The sequence below is a fragment of the Ranitomeya variabilis genome, chromosome 3 (assembly GCF_051348905.1).
Source record: "Ranitomeya variabilis isolate aRanVar5 chromosome 3, aRanVar5.hap1, whole genome shotgun sequence".
Classification (NCBI taxonomy): Eukaryota; Metazoa; Chordata; class Amphibia; order Anura; family Dendrobatidae; genus Ranitomeya; species Ranitomeya variabilis.
In genome coordinates, this window is record NC_135234.1 from 725,918,882 (window position 1) to 725,929,810 (window position 10,929).

The window sequence follows — 10,929 nt, forward strand, 5'->3', positions numbered from 1 at the left end:
TCCTTCAAACTTTTGGACTACTTGGTGTAATCTTCACCTTTATAACAGAAGGTAAAATACAGTATTTTATAAAGTGTGAATTTTCCCCCCAAATCAGTTACGTCGGCGCTTCCTGCATTGTAGTCAACACCTGGAACTTATTAAGACCTTAATGGAAATTACATATTTCCATTCTTTTATGGGGACAAAAATATATTTTCTTGCATAGGGATGATGAACAAAACTGCAGTAGCAGAGAGTGATTCTGGAAAATAATGCAGTAACTTAGACCAATTACCATTTATGTGTTTAAATTACTTTTCTGATTTATCACAAACTTCTGTTATTTCTCAAATTCTTTCTACAGGAGATACAGCATATGATATGCATCTTGAAAATTTTTAAACCTTCCATCTTAATCTTCAGCTTCAGTGAGTGCCTTGAACTGTCAAGGATCATCCTTTATCTGTCCTAATAGCAGGGATCAATCATAAATTACTTGTGCCTGATGAAATTGTCCAACTCCGATCGGTGACTGCAAACATTGGCTCTTGAAGAATTGTGACAGGTGAGTATCTTTTGATCAAATTTAAAGGAGATCTCCATTTAAAGAGAAAAAATTTAAGTGCATTTAAAATATGTGTATATGTGTTGGTATGTAACCAGTGATGTATGGGAAGTGGGCTGGTTGATTGCCCTTTTCAATAGTTAACACCTTTCTGACCTGCGTCTAACTGACCAGGGACGGATTATTCCGTCTATGTGATCGAAGGCGCACATGGGTGGTGTGCAGGTGATCGCTGAATCTGAAAGCTGACACCCGGCACTAAGTGCCAGTAGCGGTCACGCACCACTCCCAGCACTTTAACCCCCGAAATGCAGTGATCGAACAAGATCGCAGCATTCAGGGAGACAACAGAGGGCTGACAGTCTTCTGCCTTTGGATCGGAGATCCCGCGGTGTAACTTGGGGTCCCGATCGTTGCCATCGTGACCTGATGTCGTCATGACAACATCCCGGTCACCAGAGCTAGGAAACTTGTTGTTCATGCGCAGTGCATGCTCAACAAGTTTCTCTGTCAGTGCAGAGTTTCTACAGCATGGGGGTGCTTCTGCATCCCCATGCTGTAGAAGCAATCAGCCTGCAAAAAATGATAGTCCCATAGTGGGACAAATTAAAAAGTAAACAAAAAAGTAATTTTTTTTAAAACAATTCTAGAAATATTTTTGAAAAAAAAAAATAATAATAATAAATCAAAAGATATTGTATCTATAAATAAATATTTGAATGAAAAAATACAAAAAATAAAAGTACACAAATTTGGTATCACCGCAACTGCAATGACCCAACCTATAAAACGGTCCCACTAGTTAACCCCTTTAGTGAACAACGTAAAAAAATAAATTAAAAACAAGGCAAAAAACAATGCTTTATCATCATACCGGTGATCAAAAAGTGGAGTAAATCGCGATCAAAAAGACATGGTAAATAAATAAACATGGTACAGCTGAAAATGTCATCTTGTCCCACAAAAAAAAAAGCCACCATACAGCTCCATCAGTGAAAAAATAAAAAATTATAGCTCTCAGAATAAAGCGATGAAAAAATAATAATTTTGTCTATAAAATAGTTTTTATTGTGTAAAAGCACCAAAACATAAAAAAGATACAAATTAGGTGTAGCTGTAATTGTACTGACCCAAAGAATAAAACTGCCTTATCAATTTTACCACACACGGAACGGCATAAACCTCCCCTCCCCCCAAACAAAACCTGAATTGCTGTTTTTTGTTCATTTTGCCTCACAAAAATTGGAGTAGAAAGAGATCAAAAGATCTCATGTGCCCGAAAATGGTACCAATAGAAACGTCAAATCGTCCCGCAAAAAACAAGCCATCACCTGACTCTGTGGGCCAAAATATGGAAAAACTATAGCTCTCAAAACATGGTGATACACTATTTTTTGCAATAAAAAGCGTCTTTTAGTGTGTGATGGCAACCAAACATGAAAACCCAATATAAATCTGGTATCGCTGTAATCACACCGATCTGAAGAATAAAGTCGCCTAATTACTTATACCACACGAGGAACGGCATGAAAAATAAATAAAACCAATTCTTCACCCGCTGTTGATTTTTTCATTCTGCCTCCCAAAGATCACAGTAAGGCTCGGCGCACATTTATCCTGTGCTCTGCGCTGAGCGCTTACACCGGGGTTTCCATGTAAATCTCTGAAATATGTGATTCAGACAGAAACTCTAGCGGAAGATTCTCTATAATGAGGCAGATGGAGGCACTATGGGCGCCGTCTGACCTGTGATCCGACGTTGTCCGTCTTTTTAGGATTGCATACATGTGCTGTTGGCCACAGTTTTGTGCACTTCTGAAAAGAAGGACACCTCTGAACAGAGGCCAGGCGGAGTACAGAGTACCTCTGCTGCCTCATTATAGTGAATGGATCCATCGGGGTTCCATCTGAACCACATCACTCAGAGATTTAGATGGAAATCCCAGAGTAAGTGGCCAGTATAGAGCGCCGGATAACTGTGATCCAAAACGTTATGTAAAATGTTCCCAATAAAAGCTTCAACTAAATCCACAAAGAAAGCAAGCCATCACTCAGGTCTGTCATCTGTTAGCGGAAATATGGGGGCTTCCACGTTACTGATAGTACAAAGGCTCTGGAGAAGCGAAATGGCTCCTCACCCACCCAAAAAAAAAATCAGCAAATTCTCCGCTCTCAAATCCAAATGCCCTCTCTCTTCTGAGACCCATAGTGTATCTAAACCACATATTACATCCACTTTTTGCATTTATGAAGAAATAAGAGCCCGCCTAACTTACGGGTGCATGTCTCCAGAAGCACAGGCTGGGCATAGCGTACTGGTGACTGCAACATACTGGTCACTACAACGGCAGTTTGCAATTTTCACGCGGCAACATTCATTGCTGCTTGTTTCTGGAAAATACACATGGAGTCAAATTCGACACTACACCTGTAAATAAATTCACCAAGGGGTATAACTTCCAAAATGGGGTCAATGAGAGGGGATTCTGTTCTTCTAGCAATTAGGGGCTCTGCATATGCAGTCTGCAAACTCTTCTAGGAAACTCTGCGCTCCAGGAGGCAAATAGCGCTTCGTTCCTCTCGAGTCTCTCCGTATGGCTAAGTAGTACTGTACAGCCACATATGGGGTATTGCCCCGTTCAGTAGAAATTGTGGGACAAAGTTGGGTGCCATTTTTACCCACTTCTTGTGTCAAAATGTAAAATCTGGAGCTAAAACAAAATTTTGGTTGTAAATATGTAGTTATTTTTTCTTCACTACCCAATGGTGTAAAATTATGTGACACACCCATGGTGTCAATATGATCACTGCACCCCTAGATGAATTCATTGAGAGGTGTAGTTTGTAAAATGGGGTCACTTATGGGGAGCTCTGCTGTTCTGGCACCTCATGGCTCTCCCATTGGGTTATGTCACCTGCAAACCATAACAGTAAAATCTGGCGCTCCTTGCCTTCTGAGCTTTGCACTGCGCTTAAAAATATTTCCCGATTACATGTAGGATATTGGTGCACTCAGGAAAAAATGGACCTCAGTTTGTTGCAAAAATTAAAAGCTTGGGACTAAAACAACATTTTAGTGATAAAAATGTAATTTATTCTTTCTTCACCGCTCAGTCGTATAACATTCTGTGATGCACATGTGGTGTCAGTATGATCACTGCACCACAAGATGAATTCATAAGGAAGTGTATTTCGTAAAATGGGTTCACAGGAAGGGGTTTCTGGTGTTCTGGCACCTCAGGGGCTCTGCCAATGTGACATGGCACCCTCAAACCATTCCAGCAAAATCTGAACTAAATATGGTGTCTCTTCCCTTCTGAGCTTTGTACTGTGCCTCAAAAGTAGTATTTCCCCACATATAGGCTTCTGAGCCCTGCCATGCACCCAAACAGTAGTTTTCTCCCACATATTGGGTATCTGCGTACTCGAGAATTTGTACAACAAATTGTATGGTGCAATTTTTCCTGTTACACTTATGAAAATGCAAAATTTGGGGTCAAAATAAAATTTTTGTGGGGAAAATGTGATTTTATTATTTTCACAGCTTAACGTTATAAACTTTTTGAAGCACCTGCGGGTTCAAGATCCTCACCACGCATCAAAATACATTCCTTGAGGGGTCTAGTTTCCAAAATGGGGTAACTTGTGGGAGGTTTCCACTGTTTAGGCACTTCAGGGGCTCTCCAAATGGGATATGAAGTCCGCTAATGATTGCAGGAAATTTTACATTCAAAAAGTCAAATGATGCTTCTTCCCTTCCGAGTACTGCCGTGCGCCCAAACAGTAGTTTTCTCCCTCATGTGTGGTATCAGCATGCTCAGGAGAAATTACACAACAAATTTTGGGGTCAATTTTGCCTGGTACCCTTGTCATAATAAAAAAAATTGGATGTGAAGTAATTTTTTTGTGAAAAAAAGTTAAATATTAATTTTTTTTCCCCAAAAATTTCTATGAAGCACGTAAAGGGTTAATAAACTTCTTGAATGTGGTTTGAGCACCTTGAAGGGTGTAGTTTTTAGAATGGTGTCACTTTTGGATATCTTCTATCATATAGACCCCCTCAAAGTGACTTCAAAGGTGATGTGGTCCCTAAAAAAAAAGTTTTTGTAAATTTTGCTGGAAAAATTATAAATCGCTGGTCAATTTTAACCCTTATAACTTTGGTTTCAAAATTGTGCTGATGTAAAGTAGACATGAGAGAAATGTTATTTATTAACTATTTTGTGTGCCATATCTCTGTGCAATCCACCCTTGGGGTAAAGGGGTTAAAGAGTTTTTCCATTAATTGGACAACGCCCACTTAAATGCTGTACACCACACAGCAAAGTTAAAAAACTTTATCCTCTTCTCCTGTTCCAGCTCCATTCAAAAGATGTCGGCACTAGGCCACCCCTCAGCAGCTGCTAATGGTCTGCAATGTCCAACATCGCTGGAATAAAACAAGTAAGAGAGCTGATTATTTGATTTTCTAATTTTAAAAAGGGGTTGTCCAAGTAGTGAAAAACCCCTTTCACATTGCCTTCTTCCAATGCTATACACTATCTGTGACAGATATGGCGACTGGCTTTACAAGCAAAATGAGCTGTCAGCTAGCTCCCTTCATACCCAGCACTCATCACATGCAGACACAGGACACTCTCTCCTGTGTAGCACACAACTGGTAAGTGGAACTGCCAGAATGTTCAAAATTCTTAAAAAAATTAAGGACAGTTCAATATTAAGAGGATTGGTACTGAAGGCAGCATTGGAATATTTATGTGTGACTTTACAAGAAAATTTTAATCTTTACCCACCTCTCTTCTAATGAGTGCCTTCTTATTTATTGCAAATGTTAGATACATTATGAGTATGTAAAGTCTGTCTAAGGCCGGGGTCATACATGCAGCCGCAAACTCCAGTCCCGAGTGCCGGCGGCAGTGCCAGGACTTGATGCGTGAGTTTCTTGCATTGAACTCGCAAGTGTGAGCCCAGCCCTAGGCTGTCTGCTGAAAAGACTTGGTGCTAATCACTCTATCTAGCAGATATCAGAAAACCCAGTTCTTCATCCTTTAACCCGTTCACACCCTTGAATTTTTGTTTTTTGCTCCCCTTTTTCCCAGTGCCATAACTTTTTATTTTTCCATCAATATGGCCATGTGAGGGACTGTTTTTAGTGGGATGAGTTGAACTTTTAACGACACCGTTGTAGTGTACTGGAAAAACGAGAAAAAAATTCCAAGTGCGGTGAAATTGTAAAAAAAAAGTGCAATTTCACAATTGTTATTTACCATGTTCACTAAATGCTAAAACTGACCTGTCATTATGATTCTCCAGATCATTATGAGTTTGTAGATATCAAACATGTCTAGGTTCTTTTTTATTTAAATGGTGAAAAAAAATCCAAAGTTTGTAAGGAAAAAAAAATTGGTACCATTTTTGGGATCTGGGGCTGGTGAGGGCTTATTTTTTGTGTGTCGAGCTGACGTTTTTACTGATACCATTTTGGGATACCGTATATACTCGGGTATAAGCCGACCCGAGTATAAGCCGACCCCCCTAACTTTGCAACAAAAAACTGGGAAAACTTATTGACTCGAGTATAAGCCTAGGGTGGGAAACGCAGCAGCTACCGGTAAATGTCAAAAATAAAAATAGATACCAATAAAAGTAAAATTAATTGAGACATCAGTAGGTTAAGTGTTTTTGAATATCCATATTGAATCAGGAGCCTCATATAATGCTCCATACAGTTTATGATGGCCCCATAAGATGCTCCATACAAAATAGGCCCCATATAATGCTCCATACAGTTCATTATGGCCCCATAAAATGCTCCATATACAAATATGCCCCATATAATGCTCCATGCAGTTCTTTATGGCCCCATAAGATGCCCCATATTATGCTCCATGCAGTTCTTTATGGCCCCATAAATGCCCCATATAATGCTCCATGCAGTTCTTTATGGCCCCATAGATGCTCCATATAATGCTCCATGCAGTTCTTTATGGCCCCATAGATGCCCCATATAATGCTCCATGCAGTTCTTTATGGCCCCATAGATGCCCCATATAATGTTCCATGCAGTTATGGCACCATAGATGCTCCATATAATGCTCCATGCAGTTATGTCCCCATAGATGCTCCATATAATGCTCCATGCAGTTATGGCCCCATAGATGCTCCATATAATGCTCCATGCAGTTCTTTATGGCCCCATAGATGCCCTTATATAATGCCCCATATAATGCTCCTTGCAGTTATGGCCCCATAGATGCTCCATATAATGCTCCATGCAGTTCTTTATGGCCCCATAGATGCCCCATATAATGCTCCATGCAGTTCTTTATGGCCCCATAGACGCTCCATATAGCATTGTGCCACATGTAATGCTGCTGCTGCTGCACTAAAAAAAAATGACATACTCACCTCTCATCGCTGCCCGCTGCTCCTCAGTGTCCCGTCTCTCCGCACTGACTGTTCAGGCAGAGGGCGGCGCACACACTAATACGTCATCACGCCCTCTGACCTGCACAGTCACTGCAGAGGACGTGGAAGACGAGGCGGCGGTGGAACGAAGGAAGGTGAATATGAAATACTCACCTGCTCCCGGCGCTCCTGACGTGGTCCCTGCATGTCTCCAGGAGCGGCAGCTTCTTCCTGTAGTGAGCGGTCACATGGTACCGCTCATTACAGTAATGAATATGCGGCTCCACCCCTATGGGAGTGGAGTCCATATTCATTACTTTAATGAGCGGTACCAGTGACCTCTGAACAGGGGAAGAAGCTGCCACGCCCCAAGACCGTGGGACATGCAGGGACCGTGCCGGGAGCAGGTGAGTATTTGACAGGCATTGCTCCCCCTCACCCGCCGACCCCCCCGCCTTCCATGACTCGAGTATAAGCCGAGAGGGGCACTTTCAGCCCATTTTTTTGGGCTGAAAATCTCGGCTTATACTCGAGTATATACGGTAAATACAATGTTTTGATCGCCTGTTATTGCATTTTATGGCAATGTTACAGCAACCAAGGAAACGCAATTCTGGCATTTTGATCTTTTTTTCTGGTGTTTCTGAACACAGTGATACCAGATATGTGTATTTTTTATTATTATTGTTTTATTTTGAATGGGACAAAAGGGGGTAATTTGAACTTTTATATTTTTACTTTTCAAATATTTTTTAAACTTTATTTCTACTTTTTACTGCCTTCAATAGTCCCCTTAGGAGACTTGAAGCTGCGATCATCCGATTGCCTGTGCTACACATAGTCAGGCTCTAGTCCCGGCTATGTGTAGCAGAAATTGTCATCTCTTATGAATGCCGGCCATGGGCCAGTATTCATAGGATATCTGCAAGTACAGGGGTCTTCTGCAGAAACACGGCTGTCATGACAACCCATTGGTGCCCCCCACTCACGTAACAGGGGCGCCATGGGTGTGTCTTGTAACACACTTCTGCCATGCGCGAGTTAAATGCCACTGTCAGAAATTGACAGTGGCATTTAACATGTTACCACCGGCGGCTGTTAGGGGCACATAACTGTAGATCAAAGCAGCTGTCATGTGCAGGGAAACATGTGGGCTCAGCGCCACAGCACTCCACAATTCAAAAGTTTTTGTCTGTATTTAATTAGTCATCCACACACGTGGTTAGGGTTATTTAAAACTCACTTAAAAGTTTAATTTTTTTCCTGGATTGAATTAGTCAATTATAAAGTTGAATGTGGTTAGTGTTACATTATGGTGGTATAGAAAACTACAAAAAAGTTAAATTTCTTTTTTTTCTGGATTCAAATAGTCAGTCATAGAGTTTAACGTGGTTACTGTTACATTATGGTGGCATATAAAACTGGCAAAAATTGTTCACATTTTTTTTTCTGGATTCAATTAGTCATCCATGCAGTTTAACTTGTTCTGTGTAAAATTACAGTGGCTTAAAATTTTTAAGAAATGCTTGGCCTGCTACAGTTGACCACATTTTTGGATTCTAAAAATTTACTTTTGTCATCTATACAGTTTATCCTGCTTTCTGTAAAATTACTGTAGTTTACAATTTTTCAAAACCGCTTGGCCTGCTACAGTTGACCAATTTTTTGTTTAATTGAAATTTTTTTTTTCAATTAATAAAGAAAACTTGGTTTCCAGAGACCTAGCAATTATAAAAAGCACGAGGAAGGTAAGGGATGAGGAAGTGGATATGCTGATGATGGTGCACGAAGATGCCGAAGATGTGGGGAAGGTGCAACTATGCCTGTTGCTGAAGCACTAGATACACGCCATCCACGACACATAGCTTCATGTCCCACATTGAAGGGAGGCACCACTTCTCAAGGCACACCAGTGTGAACAGGTGGTCGGTTGAACAACACATAATGCTTCCAGCATGCTTGCCGGCACCACCCAGTCTTCCACATGGTCCAGTCTCACCAGCCAACAGTCTGGATCACTTAATCCTCACTCTGATCATCCTTCCACCCACCATGTTGAGTCTCAGGAGACAAGTGATCCCACACTACGACACTTCGAGGAGCTCTTTGCAACATAATTTATTGATTGTGGCCTCTCATCCTACATGTTCCAAAAGGGACAGGAGGGTATGCTGTGTAGTGATGCACAAAACTTAGAGCATCCACGGTCACAAGAAGGAGGTATAAGGAGGTAGATGTTAATGAGACACAGATGCCGATAAGTCAGGTTATTGTTAAGTCACTAAGTCAGGAGGACTAGGATGCAGCAGTGGAAGACACTTCCAAAAACTTTTCCCAGCGCATTGTTCAGCTGTCCCTACCTCAGGCCTTGGAATGAAAAAGATAGTTCCCAGCCACCTGCCCACAGACACAAATGGGCACATCCAGGCTGCTTGCCTTGCAAATGTTGAGGTTTAGGCCTGTAGACACGGAGGATTTCTGACGACTCGTGGCAGCCATCCCTTGGTCCCCAGCCGCCACTATTTCTTCCAGTGTGGCATCCCCGCCTTGCACCAGAAAGTGTCCAGGAACATCACCTGTGCCCTTACCAACGCAGTTAGTGGGATTGTACACTGAACACCCTACATGTGGACAAGCGCTTGTGGCCAGGGATACTACATTTTCCTGACAGTTCACTTGGTGAACATTGTGGAGGCCGGGGCCGAGTCTCACCATGGCAAGGCACATGTGCTACAAATGCTGAGGATTGCTGGCCCTACTTTCGTCAGGGTTTCCTTAACCTCATACAGCAGTTCCCTCACCCCCTCCTGCTCCTCCTTATCCTTCATCTCCGATTTAGTATCTCAGTGCACGTCGTCCACATCACCCAGAAGCTGGAAGCTCTGCAGCACTGCCTCAGTAAAGCAGCAACAGGCTTTGCTGAAGCTAATTTTCCCAGGAAACAAAGAGCATATCGCCGCAGAGATATGGAAAGAAACAACAGATCACACACAACTTTGGCTTTCATTGTCGAATATCAGCTCCAACACGCCCTTTAGTATTCTGGTCAGCCTCTGCAAATATCAACTGAAGAGTGGGCATGGATGTCTTACATTTGTGTGGTTTTCCAAGACTTGGAGGACTGCATAAAGATGGTAAGTGGCGATGACGGCTTAATCAGCGCGCATCTGAGCATTTTAGTGCTCGCTCATCTCTAGTGTACAACCTTTGTTTTATTCAAACAGGGCATTTTTGGGCTTCATAGTTTTGGAACTGCCAACAAGCTATTACTGATCTGTTGGTTAGTTGATAATGTGCTTATTTGGGACAACCTCTTTAAGTATTCAATGTTGACTTAGTTGCCAGTAATCATAATAGAGAAATCATCTAATTACACAAAACCGTTATTTTTCACTAGTTTGTTCATACATAATAATCTGTCTGTTATGCATTTTTGCTTTTTTTTTCTACTGGGTTTTACGCCTCATGTTATTCTCAGAATGTTATTCATTCCGCATTCCCTGGCCTCGATTTTCAACAAAACGTTAATACGAAAAAGCAATAATTATGCACTTGTTTATAAGAAATAGAAGGATCAAAGTGATACTTTTTTATAGACTTTATTCTGTATGGACTTTATCTTCCAGTCTCAGAAATATATGGAAATAATGAGTAATAGCCGATGAGAAAGAATTGTACAGCCACTATGGAAAAATATTGAATTTGTTAAAGAAAAAAAAGCCTCATAAGATTTTCCTACAGCCTTTTAAAGAAAGAATTCGGCTATAAAATAAAGAAAGTGACTCTGCATTCACCAGATGTTTTATAACAATTGTTACATATATTAAAGGTAAGCTACTGTTTTGGTCTCTGTGAAAGACACATTAAGTGATTGCTTCTGAACCGCAGCAGAACTGACATGTGTTTCCAATGAACGACAAATAACCAAAGCTGTGTTTTCATGTGAAAAATTAGATTTTTTTTTTCTCGTCGGC

General features: G+C 41.2%; 1 long non-coding RNA gene across 1 annotated transcript; it reads left to right on the top strand.

Moving 5' to 3' along the window:
- The first annotated feature begins 378 nt into the window (after window positions 1-378).
- LOC143818563 (uncharacterized) lies at window positions 379-10,691 on the top strand. Its single transcript, XR_013224611.1, has 3 exons — window positions 379-547; window positions 4,907-4,990; window positions 10,582-10,691. It is a non-coding gene; the product is annotated as an uncharacterized LOC143818563 (long non-coding RNA).
- Window positions 10,692-10,929: the final 238 nt, after the last annotated feature.